Genomic DNA, 23,850 nt, shown 5'->3' with positions numbered 1-23,850 from the left:
ATGCAAAATTATGATTAAAACTATTTAAAATACACACATGAAAAAATAATTTTGAAGCGTCTACATCAAAATGATTTTTTTGATCTCTTCCTGCCATTCCATAATTTCTCTGTTACTTCTGTATTTAAGATAATAAAGATGATTTTTTTTAAATAGCACCCACATATCATGGTTCCGACATTAAAGTTCAGCAACCTACCTGAGGGCTAAGCAATCTTCTGAATATTTGAGAGGCTAGGAGGAAAATAATTTTCTTAACATCACCTCATCCAGTTATTACTATTTCCTCCTTAGTATCTATGGAAGAGAAGACCAACATTTTACCCAGACTTAGCTATGTGGATTATACTGATGCTCCCATGTAGAATGGGCTAGAAACAATCAGGTTAACTACACAATGAACAAATGTATACAGTTTTCAATAAGATTTCCATGTACACTGAATCCTTATTAGCAGAAGTGAAATGGATTTGCCTGTACTCTAAAGATTAATTTTACTAGGGGTCCACATTTTATTGAATTATTGACTGATAACACTCATGCCAATTTGGCAAAAAGAAATTTCCCTCCCAACAGAGAAAAGGAGAGATCTCTGAACAGTCCTCTTAAAGTCTACTGAAGACTTCTTTCTCCTCTGGGTTAATGGGGGTGGCAGGGAGCGGGTGAGGGAAGCAAGCTCAGAGCACTCTGGAGCTAAAGATGCAGAGCTGAGCAGATTTGGAAACCAAATGGACTTGTTAATTCCCAGAGTGATTTTACGAGCAGAATCCTGGACAGACTGCCAAACATAATTAATTCTTTAAAATGATAATACAATTTTTAAATCACAACAGAGAGCTGGAAGTTTAAAAAGAAAGTTTCACTATTGCAATGTATCTTAACTTGAAGCTGAGTGGCCAGTAATCACCCCTACTAATCCCTATACTAATATAGCTAACTGGGTCATCTATAGATGGATGCTCCCATCATTAATTGCAATTCTTTATTCAGATCGTGAAGTGTGTGTGTATGTGTGTGTGTATGTGTGTGTGAGAGATTGAATTAAAATATAACCTTAAAATGTTTTATCAAATGATTGATCTTGAATACCATAGGTTTGCAATAAACAATGTAGACAACTAAGCAGTAATGACTAATTTCTGTGCTTGGTCAATGAAGGCAACAGGAAAATCCAACATGAAAATTGATCTTCAGCTCTAATGTAATTAAGCATAGATTATTGCATATTTGATGTCTTTTGCAGATTTTAAAAACCATACAAATAAAAATAAATTTTAAAAGTCAGTAGGGTTTTTCAGACAATATGAATTCTTAGTCCTTAGGAAAAAATACTTAATCAGTTGCTTAAATATTTGAGTTAGTACATGCAAAGCACTTTGTTGAGTCTAAAAACCTCTGCCCCTACAGTTTGGTCCCCACCCTCCCAGAGCCTACAGTCTGAATATCACATGCACATTAAAAAGATAATTGCAAACCCTGATAGGTGCTGGGTAGAGGAGCACAAAGGAAAATGGAAGTATATAACATGTGGATTTGTCTCTACTTGGGGCATCCGAGAAGATTTCTCTGAATAAGTTTGAGTTGAAGGATGAAGGACAAGTAGAAATTAAACAGGGGAAGAAGAGCATGGGCATAGAACATACACAGGCTCTGTGTCTGGACAGAATCTGGCCTTAAAGGTTGCCAAATTAAGGTACGTGACATAATGAGAATTGAGTTTTGGATAACAAGAGGTTATTAAGGAAAAAAAATTAAAACTTAACTTCTCCTTTACTACCCTGACACAAAGAAGGAGAGGCCAGGATTGTTTATCCCAAGGACTGGGTGGTCATTTTATCTCCACTACCTTGACCTCTCCCTGTCTTCAAACACCATTCCACAAGCAAGTCCATGGAGTGGTATTAGACTGGCTTAATCCCAAAAAGGAGGTAGGGGAGGTAAACTCTTGCCAAGATAAAGCAGGGGCAGCCTGAGCTGGGAAGGTATGAATTTCCTAGACTAAGAGCCAGGATAAGGTTGGGAGCAGAGTTAGTCATATAGCAGATTCCCAGGCCTAAGATGCCTATAGAAGATAAAGAGTATCATTCATGACCAGAGAACCACAGTGAGAGTTCCTGTTGGTCTGAACAAACACAGTGTCTACAGAGGTTGGGGGCAGGCACTGAGGGATGGTGGGGGCAGCCATGGGGATGGTCTTCACTACATCATGTCAAGTACTATGCTAAAAGCACTAATGAGATTATCTCTTTTGATACTTATAAGCACCTGTAAATTAAAGACTATATGTGGTGGCTTGTAGCTGTAAAATCCAGAAAAACATGTTCTTAAACTTAATCCATTCCTGAGTGTGAACCTTTCTAAATAGGACCTTTTGATCAGGTTACTTTAGTTAAGGTGTGGCCCAGCTGAATCAGGATGGGTCTTAATCCTATTAATGAAGGCCTTATAGGGAAGACCCCAAAGAGAGAGAAAGCCAGAGGGAACAACCAGAAGCCGTAAGTCAATAAGACCCAAAAAAGAAAGGAGAAGACATCATCATGTGCAATGTCATGTGACAGAAAAACCAAGGACCAAGGATTTCAGGAAGCCAGTGCCGGAATGCCAGTCTTCAGGGAGAAAGCATCACTTTGCTGACACCCTGATTTTGGACTTCTTCTAGCCTTAAAATCATGAGCCAATAAATTATTGTTGTTTTAGGCAACTTATTGCATGGTATTTGTGTTTAGCAGCCAGAAAACTAAAACACTATTGGTACCCCCATTGTAAAAGTAAGGAAAGAAACTGAGGCTACAAGAGGTAAGTAATTTGTTCAACATCACATAGCTTATAAATTCAATAACTGAACTCAGACAGTCTGACTCTGATCTCCCTGATCTAAACCCACTATACTGTCTCAGCCTGAATTTCTCAATGACCAGGGTAGCTGGGGCCTGGAGAAGATACAGTTTGTTAATAGAAACAAAAGTGTTCTGATGTTCTAGTGTTACGAAGAATCCATACCAGCTTCCCATGAAAAGTCCATTCTGGAAGTTGAACAGAAGAGGGGAAAGGATAAGTGTGGAAAGACCAGTTAGGGCACCACTAAAAGTCCAGGAAAGAGACTAGCACCTTGACCTAAGGTGGTTAACTGTGGAACCAGAGTGACAAGGTTAGAGATTTTAGAGATAATTTGGAGTTGGAGGTAAAATCATGGAACATGCTTATGGTTGATTTTAGGGGGTGAGGGAGACCCAAATACTGGGGTGATGTCCATGTTTTTTGCATGCTCCACTCCAAATCTTCTTTTATATTAAGATATATGCTCTAAAACTCAACAGAAGTGTCTTAGTGGAGATATAATTTGGGAGCCAATCACGTAGTGGTGGATTCCAATTCTTACTTTAAAATGGACCATCCCAACCATAAAATCATATTAGAGCAATTTTTATAAAACTTTCATTGCAAAAACTTTCTGGTAAAAGAAACAAAATAACAGGTCATATAGTTCTAAATCTAATTCCCAGATAAGAATATGGAAATATATTTTTCACACTAAGATATCTATGTATTTTTCAATGCCCAGATTGAAAGTGGAACTGAATGACTCATCACCAAAGTGGGCCAATTGTCTGCAAAGTGATGGGAAAATATCAGTATGATCATGCACCCAGAGAGACAGTCAGCTACCCAAATAACTTTAACTGTATGAGTCTTAAGTCATTTTCTTAAAAGCCAAAAGAAACATCTTCTGATGATTCTTTAAAGATAGGAGACTTCCTGTGGTTGATAGTACTAAATTATTTATCATAATATTAATGCTCTCCCAAAATAACTTACTCCAGCAATCAATGCTATCTTACAAAGAGTGAAACAGACTGTCACCTGCTTGATACAATATCAGGAAACCAAGAAGACTCACCACTACATTGGTCCTACCTCAAATTCTCTCTCCCTTTCTCCTTCATGTTACCAACAAATATTTAAAAAGAAGTATTTTACTCAGTGTTTCTACATTCCCAATGTACTTATTCATCAGCTTATCTAAATGGTTTTTGCCCAATCTAATCACTGCATGGGTTTCTAAAGGATGACTAGGAGTTTGTCTGATAATAAATAAGTAAACACTGAGAGACGGGTCAAGGAAATGTCAAGATGATATCCATCAACTGCCACATTTCAAAAGTATAAATCCATGTAAGGCATAGTTGCATTAAATTCCTGCAGATCAGTGGGCTATGCTTTGCATACCATGGCTCACTAACAGACCCAGCCCATACTCATTGTACAAACTGCTCAGAAAATTGTTTTACTTGAGCATACAGAGTCAAACTCATTATTCAAAACATGCATACACATTATGGGGTGTTGCTAGTTTGGCATATATGTATCACGTGTGACTCCAGTATCTTCACACATACAGAGCAGACATCACTAATCAATTACTGCACTCTTTCCTTCAGATTCTTGATATAGCCTAAAAATCCTGAGCACAACACTATAAATAGCCACCACCTATTAATCAGATATGGAGTGTGATGACAGCTACTTACCATCTCTGAAAGTGTGGAAAAGCACTAAAGAGGTTTGTTCTAAACTACATGTTGCCACTAACCAGCCAGGTATTTTTTAACAAGTTTCATAACCTTTCTGAGCACACAGGTCCTTCCTGCCTCACAAGGTTGTTGTGAGGATCAAATTAAATAATGTTTGTGAAAATGTTTTGTAAACATTTTGAAGTGTTGTATAAAATTATTTCTTGTTATCACTTTTATCTAGAGCTGCAATAGAAAGGGCAGTATAATGAAGTCAAATTTAAATAATCCTAACAAATACTGTGTGCTATGTTCCAAGGGTACAAACTCTCTACTTGAAAATACATATTCTAAAATTTGATTCCACCTGAGATGGCAGAGGCTCTGAGAGCCATCTGGGGGCTTGATTGTGACGTGAGCATTCTTTTCACACCGTTCCTTTTTCATACTTGCATTTATGTGATGGACCATGTATGTACTCAGTAAACAAACCTTTTTGCGACTGTGTTCCTTGATTGATGTATGCATGCTCAAAAGGAAATGGTACTGAGTAAATAGGCACCTTAGCTTCTGCAACGAAGATACAGGAAGGAATCAAGGAGAAAAATCTCTGCTTTGAAGAGATAAAGAAAGCCTATAATCAGAGTTATCCAGGCAAAGGCATTACCTGTGGGAGGCTGCTCTACTTTGTACTCACGTAGCACCTTTCATCCACAAAGCTCGAATCACACACTATTTATTAAGCCCCTTCATGTACAGGGACCTCATTGATCCTCTCAGCAGGGTTATAAAAGCACTTTATGGACCCCACTATGTGGATATGAAAACTAAGGCAATGGAAAGTGAAATGCCTCATCAAAATGAACAAAAGAAAAATTAAGAATATAGGGATAATTGTTGGTATGATTCATTCTTTTTAGTGTGAGCCCTGATTTTTAGCTATTTATTTCCCTTAAACCATAAATATTTCCAGCAGCAGCCATGCATGCAACAGAGAATCTCTGTGGGTAAGGGACACCTTTTATTAAAACAATCTGTTACCCCTTCCCCTCCTTTTCATCCAACTGAGAGCATATAAAATGCCTAAGACTCTCAATCAGGAAAAAAGTCTACCAGACCCTACAAAAAATCTAAAAATTACATTATTCATTCATTCATTCATTCATTCATTCAAACATGGGTCTAAAATAAGGACAAATGTCCACAAAACCCACTCCAGCCAGCTTTGCAAATAGCAATTTGCTCTTCCAGCATAATGTACTTAAAAACCCGGTGGGTGTACTAAATCAAAACACAAACAAAGCAGGCACTGCTGTTGCTATATGTCAAACCTTTCCCACCTCAGAACTCTGCTTCTGTTGTTTCCTGAAACATTTCTGACACCTTCAATCAAATTGATACAGTTATTCTTTTTTCACAGCATACAAGTTATACAACGCTACATCCACCTTTTCTTAAGTGAGAAAGGAAACGAAAACATGTCTTCCTTCCTCACTGAAACTGATAAAAGAGGATAAATATAATTCTTATCTCTCCTGGTCAAAGGCTAAAGGTTCCTGTGCTGCAAGCTGAGTGATAATAAACTTTTGAGAAGGAAAAGGAATTCCAAATTAGGTTTATTTCATCTCAACACTGCCTGTTGGCTTGAGGAAAAATTCACGTTTTCCCTTTATTTAGACTCCCATTGTGATCAATAACCTGAATGACAAATCCCTGAGCTAACTGTCTGTTCCTTGTACTTTAAAAACAGGGCATACTGGAGTTTCCTATAGACATTTAATAAATCATTCTTTTTTTTCTCTCTACATACATGATTTATAAAATAAACAACAAACAGGCACATTTATAAAACAGGCCACAAAGTCTGTTGATCCACACCAGGCAATTTTTCTTGTGCTACCATTTCCAATTCAGTTCAAATATGTTTTAGCAAGATTTATAAACTTTTCATAAATAATATATATGCAAAGTAAAACCCAACAACAACAACAACAAAAACAACCTGAAATGTTATGCCACTGATTTCTTGGGTGGTTTCTAAATGTCTGTTTTGATATAAATTTACCTCACAAACATACATAGTACCATACAAAAAACATTTCATATCCCAAAAGCTGCCTCCCCCACCAAAGAAAAAATAACACAATTGCTCATCACACACCCACACACACACCTGAAAAAAAAAACAAGTTTGAAAAATCATAGACATCATCAGAACAAAATCTACTTGTGGGAAAATACATTTCAAATGAAGCTAATGTTTTTCAACAAAAAGAAGGTGTGGTGGATTGAATGTCCAGTTTGCACATGTTCTTGATCTTGGTTCACATTCTGGTGTGTTTGGACCCGTTGTAATTAAGATCTCTTCGTGGTATAACTTCAGTTAATATGTGGCCCAATTGAATCAGGTTGGTCCTTCCTGGATTACTGGAGTCCTTTATAAACAGAATGAAAGTCAGATGGAGAGGGAAGCCAAAGGGAGCTGCCAGAAACTGAAAGTCAACAGAACCCAGAGGAGAAAGAAGACATCACCGTGTGCATTGCCATGTGATGGAAAAGCCAAGGAACCCCAAATCTTGCTGACTAGCCACAAGACACCACCCCTGGAAAGAAGCATGCCTCCTAGCCTTCTAAACCATGAGCCAATAAATTCCTGTTGTTAATCAAACTATTTGTATGGTGTTTGCTTTAGAAGCTGGAAAACTAAAACAGAAGGCATGCTTGACTTTAAGAATTATGGCTCCAGAAAAATGAATAAAAGCCAGAAAGTTTATTTTGGATTAGAAGATTCACCTGATTAAGCAAAACTCACAGTAAAACTGTAGCAAACAGCTCTTCATGCTCGAATTCTGAATCTTAATCTTACAGACAAAGCTGAAAGAAATATAGAAGTGGAAGGGGAAAAAAACAAAAACAAAAACAAAAAAAAACCTCCCCAATCTACTTCTGGCAACTCCTGTGGGTAGCTTGATTTCTCCAACTAGATTTATCCACTCCTACTCATTTCTACCTAGTTATGACTCAGCACCCTATTTCCCCCACACCTAATCATTACAAAAGTTTGTTTTAAAAATGTGAAAATTCAGAGTTATGTGCTTCCACATGGATACTTCAGCGTACTCTGGCATAGCCTTTCATTAGGGAGACAGGTACATTGGTCAAGGTTGGAGATCAATAAAAATAGGTTATTATCTATCTGCAAGAAGCAGAGCTACTTGGAAATGTTGAGTATACACAAAGTAAAGCCACCCATGGGCAAATGAAAGTTATATGATGGATAAACCAAGGTCTCCCTAACCCTCTAGGATTACAGGAATGTTTACACATAGATAAATGCTAAACCATTTCCCCACTTTAGAGAAAAATGAAAAGCACAAAGCAAAATTCTTGAGCATCTTAACAAAATAGTTATAGATATGTCAAGCTCAATGGTCCAGTTTCAGAGTAAGAAGTTAATTTCTGTCTGAAAGATTAAGTATTCAGGAGAAAATGATCTATTTGTGGATTATTCAAGGACCCTGATTATTTTTTTTCACTGTTTCCATTTACCTTAACAATTCTTATTATCTATTGTCCACTCCATTTAAAGGGTAGAGTCCAGTTTTCTCAATTTCTGTAAGTTTTCAATAAAGTATTACACTGATGAGGAGGTTGGAATTAAGACACAAAAACTAGACTTTGCAGCTGAACAGCAATTTATGATATCTGAGGTATTATTTGCTGGACATTTTTCCCTTTAAAATTGTGTACTTTTTCAAATATACCTACACCTCTATTACACCTCAACCCCCTTCTCACTCTCAGCTTTGGAACTCACCTTCTATTTCATTGAGATAACAGAGGCAATCAAAAGAGAACCATAAGCCCCCACCACCACACCCACAAACGTACACATACTGTACCTGAGTATTCCTCACTTTTGTTCTTTATACAAATTATCCTACAGAACCCCTTCACTTGTACATTGAGTAATCCCATATCCTCTTTGTTCATCAAGAATATTTTACTAGCAATTGTCCCTTTTCCAGAATCATTGATTAAACTCTCTCTACTAGAGCATTCCCATCAGCACACAAACAAATCCTGTCGTATCTCTGGAAAGTAAGTAAATAAATATTAAATAAACAAACTCTCCCTTGACCTCCATATCTCCTCCAACTACTTTGCCATTTCACTCTATCTTTTATAGCAAAAATTCTCTAAAGATTTGTGGATATCCATCACATCCAATCTTTCATCTCCCATTCTCCTCTGAAACTTGTCCATTTTGTAGGCAAATATAAGATACTAAACTTTCCATCAATCACCTGCTCTCTTACTCTGCTTAATTTATTCCCATAGAAATTATCACCTGACATATTTACCTGGCTGTTTTGTGTGTGTGTGTGTGTTTGCCACTCACACTAGATTTTCTTATATACTAGGTGCCTGTAAATATATTAGAGTATACATTTATTTATTTCAGAGAACATGGTAGTTGCTCAGTGTTTTAAGTGAATGAATGAATACAATAATCCTTAAGCAAGCACTCATTCTTTGCCTGTAGGTTTATTTATAACAAAAACCAAATAGAAAACAGAATGCAACCACAGGTTCAAAAACAACAGTATAGGACCTCCCTGAAATTCCTGGCATAGGTAGAACTTCAAAACAGTTCTGATTCACTTAGAAATTCCAGGGAGCATTAGGATCCATACAAAGAAACAAACATTTGCCTCTCTAAAACTGAGGCATAATAGAGCTAAATCAGAAATCCAGTGTGGGAAGCCCAGCTTTAGCACTGCCTAGCTATGGTACTTCAGCTTATTTATTTCATATTTCTGAGCATCATATTCCTTTTCTTTTCTATGGGAATGTTTCATATCTTGTCAACTGTTTTACCCAATTTTTCCTTCTCTGGGATTTTTCTTTTTTTATAATTTCTCTTCCCTCTTCAATTTTTCAAGTCTCCCCGCACTGTCATCAGCCAATGACTACACTTCAAATATCATGTAAAAAAATACATGCAACTAGGGAAACTATCTCACCTTCCCACCAACTCATCCACACTTGACGTATCTACCACCTGTTTCTCAGCTGCCTGCTCCTAAGACAACATATACATGAGAACCCTTGATCTCATTTCCTCTTACCTTCTCAAGGATTTTACTATTACACTTATTTTCTCTCTACACTGAATTATCAATTCAGTGCTCTCTTTTCATTTATTTGTATCATCATACTAGCTTTGTTTATACCTCTTATCTTACAGAACAGAGCTATGCAAAAAAAGAAAACAACCAATGACAATGCAACTACAACAAAGAAGCCAACAAGGGTGGCAATGAAAAATATTTCATGTAAATATATTACTATTAATTTACTCATTCCCTTATGGATTGACATTTGGATTGTATTCAGATTTTGTCTTTGTTTTTTATTTCATAATCTGCTATAAATATTTTGAATATATTTTCTGGTAAACATGCATGAGAGGTTTTCTAGATCAAATAGTTGTGATACTATTGGGATGTAGACTGTATGCATCTTCGATTTTACTAGAAAATACTAAATTGTTTTCCTACATGATCATACCAATTTGCACTCCATGCACAGTGCAAAATACTCCACATTCTCACCAAAGCTTATTATCTGACTTTTTAATGTTTGCCAACCTGCTGAATCATACACTGTTCTTAACTGGGATCTTAATCTGCATTTCCATAATTAGTAAGCAGATTTGAGTATATTTTAATAAATTTATAGACCATGTTTTTCTCTGTGAAATGCTCTTTCATGTCTTTGACCCTTTTTTCCTGTAGAACTGTTTGCCCTTTTTCTTATTGATCTTTTAAAGAGCTCTCTATATATTCTGGATACTAATCATAATCATGTGTTGGTTGTATGTACTATAATGACCAGTCTGTGTTGTGTGCATTTATTTCCTCATGGTAACTTTTGATGAGAAAAGTTTGATTAATTGTACTCAGGATGATTAACTTTTGTTTTATAGAATGTTCACTTGTGTCTTGTCTTAGAGCCTTGGTAAGGCATACTGGTTAAGGGCATGTTTCCTAGAATGGGAATGCTGGCCTCGTTTCCTATGTCTACCTCCACAAGTTGTACAGCCTTGAGTAACTGGTCCATATATAACTATATAAGTTGCCTCATCTGTAAAATAGAGATAACCTTATGTTATAGAACGCTATATTATAGAACCCTGTTATGAGGATTAAATGAGTTAATATATTTTAAATAATTGGATCCGCACTTATCATTTTAAGTATCTAATAGTCATTGACTATTTTTATTTAGGAAACTTCTTTCTAACCACAGTTCATAAATATATTTTTTCTAAAGGATTTAAAGTCTTGAATTTCAGAGTTAAATCTTTAATAAACATAAATTAAATCTTTAATACCCATCAAAATATATGGAACAGTTCACAAATTTGTGTATCTTATTTGCTCAGGGAACAGAGCTCATCTTCTCTGCATCATTCCAATTTTAATATACTTGACACAAAAGCAAGTGTTCTCACAACATTTGACATTTTAGCCTTTTACTTATTTATTAACTTATTTATCTAGATTTCCACCACTCCTCACTCAGATTCCCTGTCTCTTCATTTTCTGTTCCTTTTCAGTTTCTCTTGGAGACTCCAGTTCCTCTGATTCAACCTCAAATGTTTAGTTGCATTAGCACTGAATTCCTGGTACCTCTTTTTGGTCTATAGTCTGGTGCCTGGAATCTGGGGCCAAATTACCCAGATTCTTATTTTTTCATTGACTAGGTATGTGACTTAAGCAAGTTACGTAACTTCTCTGCACCTCTGCTCTCCTGCAATAAAATGGTTATAATGGCATTTCCTGCCTTGTAAGGTTGTTATGAGTATTAAATAAACAAAAGAACTCTTGTGAATCACTTAGAACAATGTCTAGTCTTGGGTCCATGATCGATAAGTAACTGTTATTATTTTTGAGGGGATTTCAACTCATCCCATGTGTTGAAATATATGCCTTTAGCCATCTTTTTTTTTTCTTTAGAGTATTTGTAAGTTTACAGAAAAACCCTACAGAAAGTTCAGAGTCCCCATATAATTCCCCACCCCATGCACATACAGGCTGCTTCATTTTTAGATGTGTAACAGGTGTCTCAAATGTAGAAGAACAAAGTATAGCTGTCTTCCATCCAAGACTTCCTCCTCAAAGAAAATGTCTCCACCGTACATCCATTAGGATACATACATCCTAAGCCAAAACCCAGGAGTAACCCTTGATTTATTTTTGTACATTAAGTTTATCTCAAAAACTTACCCCAGATATCAGTATTGCTCCCCACCTCCACTCCAATAAGCAACATCTTCTCTCACCTGGAACATCATCACACATGCTCAGTTTTTCTCTGTGACTCCATTCTTGGCCCTGTTATGGTCTGACCTTCATTCAGAAGTTAGAATAAGTAAAGCCAATCTAATGTAAATCTAATCACTACCCACTTGGTTACAGTCACCTGTTGCTCCCCACACCAAACAATAAAATTCCAACTCCTGCCCATGGACCACAAGATACTGAGTGATCCGGCCCTGGCATACCTCTCCAACCTCCTCTTCCTGCACTCACCCTCAGTCTCTATGCCCCGGCCACATGCCCTCTTTCTCTGTCTTGAACATGTCAAAATCATTCTTCTCTCAGGGCATTTGCACTGTTGCTTGGAATGACTTTCTCCCTAGATCTTTGCATGGCTGCCTCTTTCAGGTCCCAATTCAAAAGCTACCTCATCATAGAGGATCTCCCAGACCACTCTAGCTAAGTTGGCCCACCTCCAACTAACTACCATATTAATGTATTTTATTTTCTTTATGGCATAGATCACTATCTAAAATGTTCTTTTTAGTTTCTGAGTTGTGATCTGTCTCCTAACAGAAGTGAGCTCTTTTAGAACAGCAGCATTGTGTTACCAGACCAAGGTGGTGGATTCTTTGCCTGATGCGCTCAAATGACCAATTCCTGAGACAAAGGGTTTCAAAGACAGAACGAGTTTATTGCTAGGCGCAAAGTAGAACAGATGGCCTAATTGGTCCAAAATCTGTCTCCGCGAACTGCAATAATTCTGATAGTCTTATAGTATCAAAAGATGGGCAGGTTTTAGGATAATGAGTACAATGGATCCAGATGATGTAATTAGAAGTGATCTAATTATTGAGCATGCGCAGACTGATTACATGCTTAGTCACAGAACGTGTGTAAGAAAATGGCGGCCTTAATAGGATGATGAACGTGATTTTTAGTATTATAATGATGTATAGGTGACTTGTAGGTTAAAGTCTAAGCTACTGCACATGTCAGGCAGGCCCATTTTGGTTAGATCCGGCTTCGGTTACCAAGATAACTTTGAACTTGTGATGGGTTAGGTCTCGGTTAACCCAAGACCCTTCATTAATAAACATCAGGGGCTATCTTTAGTGGTCATAAGACTTTGAAGTTGAAAAACTTGATAAATGGGTACAAGTGAAGGTTAGTCAAAAGGTTTTCACAATCACAAGGGCACAAGATAAAGGCTATACAATCATTATCAGAGATCAAGGCAGCTGGATTACAATTCAGGTTTCAGGTATTTCCCTCTGTCTACTCTAATATACCAGAAAGTAAAAAGGAATATCTATATAATGATTCAGTAATCATAATCAGTCCTTAAATCCTAACCTCTCAGTTACAATTGTACTCTTCCCATACTCCCTAGAACACTGATAGACACACACACACACACACACACACACACACACACACACACAATCAATTCCCAATACCTAATTATTGACTGACTGACTGTCATACTCACAATCATGGAAGTAGGAGATATGTAATTTGTGTCTAGGTAAAGAAACCTGGACACAAACTAGTAAGTGGCAAAAGTGGAATTTAACACTCACTCCTATTTGCTGTTTTGTCTCTCATTGCTTACTACATTGCTGCATGTTCAATAAACATTTTTAAAGGAGAAATGTGTAAAAAAAATCAAAGAAAAATTCAAAGGAGTATTAAAAAAAGACTGAAGAGTCATTTTTAGAGTTTCCCAGCCCCATCAAATGAACATTAGAAGGTCAGAATTGGGTTTCAGAATTCACACCACAACAGAATCTATAGGGATAATTGTTGCTATTTCCTGTGAGGTGGCTCAGGATACAATGGTTGTGAAAAATGCTATAAAAATGTAAAGTTGTTCTTCACACCTTTGCTTAGTGCCATTGTCTCTGTTTGTCAAGTTGCAGCCTACCCCAGACCATAAAGCCTTACATAATTCAAGCTTACAGAAGTATAAATCTGATTTGTCAGAGAAAAATAAGGAAGGCGTTCAGAAAGAAAACTAAAATTCAGAGATCCCATCTGTTGGGTCCTGTGCATGCATATGTCAGAAATGCACTTGCTATCCAGTCCCTATGGCAGTAGGTGAATTTATTTTTCTTTATTTTTGTCTAAGACCGGCTCCTACCAAGGGTGCAAGTAACCCAGGTAGAGGCTGCTATGCCTGGATGTGCAGGAAAAGAGGGCCCCAGAGAGCACACAGAAGGCATTGCTGCCCTGAAGGATGGAGATCTGACTTGTAAGAGGGTCAGTTACTATTATAACCTATGAAATCAACTTTCCTAAATCCCTCTTCCAGGAGTCTCAGCCTAGAAAGCTACTAAGCCTTCTGGGAAATGGAACTAGTCTATTGATTCTCTCACTGCCTTAGGCAGGATTGTTTCCCAAGCATCAAGCTGAATCAGCCCTTGGGTTTGTAGCTGCTAATGGATCTAGGAATGATAACTGAGGCAGGCTACTGTAAGGAAAACAAGTAGAGGCAAAATGCGTTAGCAGGAAAAATACTTGGGGGTTGGCATCAGAGGGCTCTCTATTCAAATATCATGGCACCATCCAGATCTCCTCAGAGATCTTTGTTGTTTCTGTGCACAGCGTCCCCCATCTTTGATATTGTTTTTCCCTCTAACTGCCCACATGTCTTGCCCCCATGCACACAGGTTCAATGCCTGGGAGTTTAAACCTTCCCTCTCCAAACCATGGAGAAGCCCTTACCAAATGGTGGAGAATGGGTGACTAATGAAAGCCAAGCTTCCACACCTTAGGCTGGGCCAAACTCAAAGGTATGCCTTGCACACTGGAGTTACCCTGCAGACTCAAGCTGAAGTCACCTTTTCTGAGTCCTTGCCTGAAACTGCACCCTTGCTTGACTTCTTCCCCTGTTCTGCTTTCCCCCACTCCCTTACAGGTTTCTCCTGGAAGCATTTCCACTATAAACCACTTGTGTTTGAATCCTTATCTTAGGGTCTGCTTCGGGGTAACCCAATGTAAGAAAATTAATTGCCTTAAAGCTCCATGCTGAGGACAAAATGAAATATCATTGCACCTAGAATTGCTCTAAGCATGTAGCAGACTCTCAATAAACGGCAACTACTATCATTTCTCTATGTGGGTTGCTGAAAGTCTTCTCAACATCACAGCCTTCTGTGGCTCTAATTTGGGGCCCTCATGATAAAATACACCTGATAAATGCAGTTCTCATCCAGCCAAACTAATAGCTCTGGTCCTTCCTGAACAGGCTCCTTCTTGTATGTAATATTGTTCCCCCACAATACTCTAGAAGAAGTGCAATAAGTTGGAACAGAAAACACCACTGGTTTTGGACCCATGTTCTTCTGATTTCTGAATTTATATCAGCCACTTTCTAGCTTAGAAATTTGATTGCAGATAAAATGCTTAAGTTCTCTGAGCTTCAGTTTCCTCAGCTGTAAAATGGAGGGGAAAATTCCACCGATTTTTCTGAGTTCTGACAATTGCATGATATTTATCAAATCAGAGGCAGTAAAGTTTATTAGTTAAGAGCAAGGATACTGGAGCCAGACTGCCTGGATGCCGAGTCTAGCTCTACCTCTTGCTAAATGTGCACACTTGGGTAAATAACCCCACCTCCATAATCCTTATAAGGGATCCAAATACAGAGGGTAGTTCTGGAGACTAAATAAGTTGAAACATATAAAGTGCATCTGATAGTCCTTGTCACATAACAAGTACTCAATAAACGATAGTAAAATTGCCTATCTGGCAGAGAGTAGAAATTCAGGAAATGTTACGTCTTTTCCCCTTGGAAGCAGAGAATGAACATGGTGACTATAAATTTGAAAACTATTCTTTTACAGACACTTTGAAGAGAATGATGGCCAGAAATTTCATTGTCTTTGAGAACAGAAGAAATGAGAGTTTAATCTCAAACCAGCACATGGTATTTACTTTAGACACAAGAATTTCAGGCAGTCAACATTACTAGATGTTGAAATGGATTATTAAGAAGGTTATGAAATCTCCTATTTTTGGAACTCTTTAAACTAAGAAATAACGTGTCTGGATTAGCTTGAGTCTGGTGTTGACTACAGGTTGGGAACAGAAGCAAAGACAACCTCCTTCATGATGTTTCCTTCTGTTAATTTCATCTTTACAGCTTCCCGGGTATATCAGCTGAAATACTAGAATTCCGTTTTCCTAACCATGCTCTTCCTTCTTTGTGATATTAATATATTTTGAAACAAGTAAGGAAAGTTCATTTATTTTAAAAAATCAGAGGATTACCCCTGCCTGCCACCTATGAATAGAGCAAACAACACCTCAGTTTATTGCTCCAGCGCCTGCTATCACAGACACCTCCTACAGGTGCTGCATCCTCTGTAATGAGGTGGTTCTTCAGGGGTTTTATAATAGTTTTGTGTTATTGCCAAACACTGTCTGGATTTCTATACTGAGAGGAGTGAAAACAGCCTTATCTTCCTTTTTATATAGTATACTGATATGATTTAAAGATTTTAAATTATAAAATGGTAATGTTGAGAAGGATAAGAAAATGAACTTTCAATGGGAAGGGTCTGCAACTTGGAAACCAAAGTAAATATTGACAGAAAAAAGTTATTCCCACTGGATAAAATAGAAAATCTTAAATCTATAATTATCTATAATTATTTTATAATTTGATAATCATATTCCTTAAAACAACTTTTAAAGCTGTGTGTTAGTGTTTCCATTTGGCATATGGGAAACAGCTCAGAAAGGTGACATGATTTGCTCAAGTTCACACAGTTACCAAGTAATAGTCTTTGATTTTCTTCCACTTTTTAAAACCATTTCAAACCTATGGAAAATTACAAGTATAGTACAAAGCTATTTTTCTCATGAACCATTTGAGAGTAGTTCTGAACCTGATGTCCCATCACACCTAAATACTTTACAAGAGAGCTCATGTTTTTTATACAACCACAATATAAAATACAACTATCAGACTCAGGGGTTCCACTAGGCATATGGAAAGAAGCACCTTTCACTAATAGGTACTCAATATTTCCAAGTTTTATCAAACAGATGACAAATGAAATGTAAATCTATCTATTCCCAAGTATAAGTACAATAAATGATTATCCTAAGAATGGCAAACAAAAATACCTCCACGAAGACTTGTTCAGTAATGTAGCAACATAAATGGGAAGCCTAGTAGGAAATTTGCATGCAAATATTTCATTCATGAAACCTCAAAATTGACTTCTAATTTCCCAAATAAAAAGATATAGAAGTAAAGATTATGATAATAACGACTCAAACCCCACTGTCATTTATCTCATGGACTATTAGAGCATACATATGTACATATAATATATAGTCTTAATGTAAGTGAATATAGATTGTGGCTTAATTTTTGTCTAAAATACTTCAGTAGAGGGTAGTTAACAGACCACATTTATAGATTAACCAATATCTTACATTTCTTGGGTTAGCAGTATGGCTTACATTTTTAATGAATTTTTGCATGAAAGCCATTTCGTAATAATAAGTGAAGACTTTAAACAGAAAAAGTAAATAAACCATTAAAAAATTTCCACCCAATTATACAAGTGTCAGTTAAACTTTTGTAATGTTTCAGAGGCACAGAAACAGTTGCATAATTTCATGCTGATGAAATTTCCTACTGGGCATGAGCAAAAGCAATTTTTCAGACACTTATAATCTCATTATTCTTTAATATTTAAATTTATATTCAGCCAATTTTCTGTATCCAAGTGTCAGCTTCATTCATGTCAATACTGCTGGATGCTACTTCATTTCAAGCATAACAGGGTTCCTGACTGATATTCAACAAAATCCTCTGCAATATTTGTCCGCATAACTTGTTCTCTATTAAACTACTTTTTCTAAAACCTAGATTAGTTTCAATTCTTAAGTATCATATATTCTGAAAGCTCACAAAATCCAAAGCACACATGCACATACAACATAGAGGGTATAAGGGAGGAAAAGATGGATGGGGGGTTGGAGAGAGAGAGAGAATCACAATACTCAAGGGAAGGCAATGAATGGAAAGCTATAAACAACTCACTAGTGAAAACAGAGATCTAACTCTAGATATCACAGGTTCTCAATGGATCTTCAGGATCTTCCACATGGAATGTCATATATGGGGTCATTCTTAAACCCATGAAACATGTCAGAATGGTACATAATAAAAATGAAAGAAGAAATATACTGAAAATGAAAAAAATATTTAGAGAGAGACTCAATTATTTTACTAGGAAAGATAAGTTAAAAAGTCAACACTAACAGTGTGAGAAAATTTGTAAGAAATAAAATTCTAGGTCAGAACTAGAATTTATTTATTTTAATAAATCTGTAAATTCATCTAATCTGAGAAGTATGGATTGCACTTTGAAAGTCATATGACCTCTCTTAACTATCTATGTATTTTTATATTTCTTATCTTTCTTATCTTAACAATTATCATTATTTGGGGAGCAGAATGGTTTAAAACACTGCTGTTCAATAAAAATGAAATGTGAGCCACATATGTAATTTTAAACTTCTAGTAGCCACATTAAAAGGCAAAAGAAATCAGCAAAATTAATTTTAGTAATATATTCTATTTACCCCATATTCAAAATAATATAATTGCAACATATAATCAATATAAAAATTATTAATGAGATATCGTACATCCTTTTTTTTGTACAAAGATTTTAGAATCTAGAGTGTGTTTACACTTGCAGCATATTTCAATTCTGACTAGTCACATCCAAGAAGAACACATATAATGAATTTTTGGTGTCCAGGGCCTTTATTGAGGTGATAGAATTAATTGTGATTGCTATTCTCATACGCAGATGACTCCAGAAGGAAATACATATAACCAGATATTATTTATTTCACCACCTTCTTTCAGAATTTAGATATAAATTTTTTCTTCAATGTCCTCATCTAAACATGATGAAAGGATTGATGGATAAATGATTGTTTAAATGAAGGAATGAAGGAATGAATATCAACAAGATTGACATTTCTTATGATGGGCCAATATATTCTATTTATCAGTCACATCCATTACTCAGCAGTCCTAAGTTTTGGTGCCTTATTTGCAATTACCCTTTATTTCCATCCACTAAGGCACCCTCCTCCCCACCCCTACCCCCACCCCCCTCCCATGGTCATAGCTGCAAAACCACATGACCTTACTCTGGTGTTTTATTTTCTTGTCGCCATTTATTATAAATTTCCTCTCTCCTCTCTCTCTCACTGTCTGTTTCCTTGCCCATAAAGTAGCTTCACCCCACCAGTGTAAATGTTTAACAAAATTGTATTCTCATTGTGGCAAACAATATGTTTTTAATAAAGTAGTATAATAAAAATTTACTGTTGCAATTGATTATTTTGAATACATGCTGGAAGGCAAATTAAGCCAATTTGATAAATAAATCCCACTGGGAAAGTTTCAAGATGAATCCATCTTATAACAAATGCCAATTTTTAATAAATTGGGGTAATAAGCTTCTGAAAAGGAGCCAGTAGAGTAGCAGAAATGCAGTACATAATTCAAACTTAGGCATTTGTACTGTCTAGTAGAAATATATATAATACATGTTAATAGTTAATGTTCATATTTTGAAAATAATAATATGATAGGTAGAAGATTCTACATGTTCCCTAGGTATACTTCATAATTCTATATGATTCCTTTATAACAAAATTCAATATGTCTTTGGCTACAATTTTAAAACTATCAAGTTGGGGACACTATTATATGACAGGCATATTCGAGGCACTTTAAATATGTGATCTTTAAAATTTATTTAGGAAGGTCCTTGGACTGCAACTCAACCCTAAGCTTTTCTTGAGACCTAAGAAGACTTCTGTTTAAAAGGTATGATGGTTATCTATCATTGGAGGAATATTAATTCTTAGTGGAAGGAAACAATCGTCTTGTTGTTGCTGTTGGGGAAACCTCTTGAGTGAGCCATAATCCCACAAATGTAAAGTTAAGACATATACATTTTCTCTGGGGAAAATGTAAAATATTCACTACCATGAATTGTATTTGGCAATGTGAATTGCCCTGCATAAAAACTGTATTCCTTCATACTGCATTCTGGACTGTGTGTAGACTAAGAAAATCCTATTGTTCATTGGAGTTGTATGTGTTCTTGAGCAACTGAGATTGGATGTGAGGAGATGTAATGAAGGGAACTGTAGAAAGGACATACAGGTATGATTTTCATCTCAAGCAGCTGTAGAGATTGAGCAAGTATTAGATAGGACAGACCACTGATGTGCTATACATGAGTTATTACAGAGATAACAACACAAAATGGACTGATTTTATTTTGTTCAGGTCATTGCATAAGACTTCCACTTCGGTTAAGACAGACTTCTTCCAAAAGGAAATTGGTATTACTCCTGTCCATCAACCAAGAGAAGGAAGATCCTGTGGGGAGAAAATGAGGATTTGGAGGATATTCCCTGAGGCTGGGATGAAATGGAGGTTCTTTATTCCCCTGGGCCTTTGGGGGAGTCAGTGCTTGGATGTAGAGCTGTCCCTATCAAGGGCATTCTAATTGGCCCTTGCTACCTCCACAGTAATGAGCTGTTTGATAGACATGAGATCATTTGCTAAGCCTTCCTTGAAAATGCTCCTGTGAAATCCAAGAGTAGCTATATCAAATAATACTTTTAAATTTATACCATCATTGCTTCTGTTTACTTTATGCAAAAACATCAACAAAATCTTGTTAAATGTTGCAGCCTGACCTTGTTCTGGGGGTGGATTAGTGAAATGTTTGTTTTCTGCTTGGAGAAGAGCAGCAAGGGAAATAAGTCCTTCTCAGGGCAGGAGCAGGGTAGTGGCAGCAATCACCAGTAGAGCAGAGCCTTGTCTGGTGAGCAGTTTTTATGAGGCATTGCAGCAAAGGGGACAGAGGCTCCCAACCTTACCAACAGGTCTCACCTAAAGTTCACTTCCTTCTCAGAACGCACTCACACCTGCCTGGCAAGACTAGTACATTTCCTTGTAAGTTCCATTCCTCTCTCCTCAGTAACTATTTCATATCTTCTCTTCTCTCCTTAACCATCCAAGAACCTCCCTCCCTTCCTGTTCACTCTTATGTAGTAACTTTACCTTATACTCTGCAACAAAAATAGAATAAGATGAAAATATCCTCAATTTCCCAAACCTATGAACCCAAATTCTCTGCTTTCTCTTCTACAATGGAGGATCAGCCTGTTATCTACCAAATGCAGGTGAAGCACTGTGTTCTGTAGACCTTGTCTCTCACCCACTCAAAGATTTCACTTTGCCAATGATTCCCTCTGTCTCCAGCGCCAAGACTTTTTTTTTCTTCTCCAGGGGGTTATTAACATTGACAAATATACAGGCTCTAGTAATCACCACTTTTTTAAAAACTTCCCGCACTTGCATGACCTTTCAGTGAGTATCTCTTTTCTTTACTCCCCTCAACAACCAAATGTCTCAAAAAAGTTATCAAGATCTAATTCCTCAACTCCTATCTTCTCTTCAACTCACTTCAGTTGGTTTTTTTTTTTTTTCATTTTTATTGAGATTGTTCAGATACCATACAATTATCCAAAAATCCAAAGTGTACAATCACTTGCCCCTGGGTACCCTCATACAGCTGTGCATCCATCACACTTAATTTTTGCTCAATTTTTAGAAATTTTCATTACTCCAGACAAGAAATAAGGTGAAAGATGAAAAAAAAAAGAAAAGAAAAGAAAAGGAAACTCTAATCCTCCCCTATCCCTAACCAACCCCCCTCAACTGTTGACTCGTAGTATTGATATAGTACATTTGTTACTGTTTATGAAAAAATGTTGAAATACTACAAACTGTAGTATATAGTTTGTAACAGGTATATAGTTCTTCCCTATATGCCCCTCTATTATTAACTTCTAATTGTATTGTCATACATTTGTTCTGGTTCATGGAAGTGATTTCTAGTATTTGTACAGTTGATCATGGACATTGCCCACCATAGGATTCCGTTTCATACATTCCCATCTTTTGACCTCCAACTTTCCTTCTGGTAACATATATGACTCTGAACTTCCCCTTTCCACCTCACTCACACACCATTCGGCGCTGTTAGTTATTCTCACATCTTGCTACCAACACCCCTGTTCATTTCCAAACATTTAAGTTCATCCTAATTGAACATTCTGCTCATACTAAGCAACCACTCCCCATTCTTAAGCCTCGTCCTATATCTTGGTACCTTATATTTCATGTCTATGAGTTTACATATTATAATTAGTTCCTATCAGTGAGACCCTGAAATAATTGTCCTAATGTGTCTGGCTTATTTCACTCAGTATATTGCCCTCGAGGTTTTGTCATCAACCCATTTTTTTTTTAATATGGTTTTGTTCACTCACCATACATTCCATCCCAAGTAAATAATCGATGGTTTTCTGCATGGTCATACATTTATGTGTTCACCACCTTCACCATTATCTATATAAGAGCATCTACATTTCTTCCACAAGGCAGGAGGGAGAGTCAAAGAAGGTAGAGAGGCAAAAGAAAGAGGAAAAAAAAAGACAGCTAGGAAGCAGCAAAAGGAAAAATAACCTTAAATCAAAGTAGAATAAAGAATCAGACAATACCACCAATGTCAAGTGTCTAACATGCCTCCCCTATCCCCCCCTCTTATCTGTATTCACCTTAGTATATCACGTTTGTTACATTAAAGGAAGCATAATACAATGATTCTATTAGTTACAGTCTCTAGTTTATGCTGATTGCATCCCTCCCCCAGTGCCTCCCCATTTTTAACACCTTGCAAGGTTGACATTTGCTTGTTCTCCCTCGTAAAAGAACATATTTGTACATTTTATCACAATTGTTGAATACTCTAGATTTCACCAAGTTACACAGTCCCAGTCTTTATCTTTCCTCCTTTCTTGTGGTGTCTCACACGCTCCCCACCTTCCTATCTCAACCGCATTCATAGTTACCTTTGTTCAGTGTACTTACATTGTTGTGCTACCGTCTCCCCAAATTGTGTTCCAAACCATGCACTCCTGTCTTCTATCACCCTGTAGTGCTCCCTTTAGTATTTCCTGTAGGACAGGTGTCTTGTTCACAAAGTCTCTCATTGTCTGTTTGTCAGAAAATATTTTGAGCTCTCCCTCATATTCGAAGGACAGCCTTGCTGGATACAGGATTCTTGGTTGGTGGTTTTTCTCTTTCAGTATCTTAAATATATCACACCACTTCCTTCTTGCCTCCATGGTTTCTGCTGAGAGATCCGCACATAGTCTTATTAAACTTCCTTTGTATGTAATGGATCGCCTTTCTCTTGCTGCTTTCAGGATTCTCTCTTTGTCTTTGACATTTGATAATCTGATTATTAAGTGTCTTGGCGTAGGCCTCTTCATATCTCTTCTGTTTGGCGTATGCTGTGCTTCTTGGATCTGTAATTTTATGTCTTTCATAAGAGATGGGAAATATTCATTAATTATTTCCTCTATTATTGCTTCTGCCCCCTTTCCCTTCTCTTCTCCTTCTGGGACACCAATGATACGTACATTATTGTACTTTGTTTCATCCTTGAGTTTCCGAAGACGTTGCTCATATTTTTTCATTCTTTTCTCCATCTGCTCCTTTGCGTGTAGGCTTTCAGGTGTTTTGTTCTCCAGTTCCTGAGTGTCTTCTTCTGCCTCCTGAGATCTGCTGTTGTATGTTTCCATTGTGTCTTTCATCTCTTGTGTTGTGCCTTTCATTTCCATAGATTCTACTAGTTGTTTTTTTGAACTTTTGTTTTCTGCCGTATACATGCCCAGTGCTTCCTTTACAGCCTCTATCTCTTTTGCAATATCTTCTCTAAACTTTTTGATTTGATTTAGCATTAGTTGTTTAAATTCCTCTATCTCAGTTGAAGGGTACGTTTGTTCCTTTGACTGGGCCATAACTTTGTTTTTCTTAGTGTAGGTTGTAATTTTCTGTTGTCTAGGCATGGTTTCCTTGGTTATCCAAATCAGGT

At 36.9% G+C, this 23,850-nt stretch overlaps 1 non-coding gene across 1 annotated transcript; it reads right to left on the bottom strand.

Moving 5' to 3' along the window:
• Positions 1-10,917: 10,917 nt before the first annotated feature.
• On the bottom strand, positions 10,918-11,021 carry LOC119505848. Its single transcript, XR_005210883.1, has one exon. It is a non-coding gene; the product is annotated as a U6 spliceosomal RNA (small nuclear RNA).
• Between the last annotated feature and the right edge of the window lie 12,829 nt (positions 11,022-23,850).

Source organism: Choloepus didactylus, chromosome 10 (assembly GCF_015220235.1).
Source record: "Choloepus didactylus isolate mChoDid1 chromosome 10, mChoDid1.pri, whole genome shotgun sequence".
Taxonomy (NCBI): Eukaryota; Metazoa; Chordata; class Mammalia; order Pilosa; family Megalonychidae; genus Choloepus; species Choloepus didactylus.
This window is presented reverse-complemented; position numbering and strand designations above follow the sequence as displayed.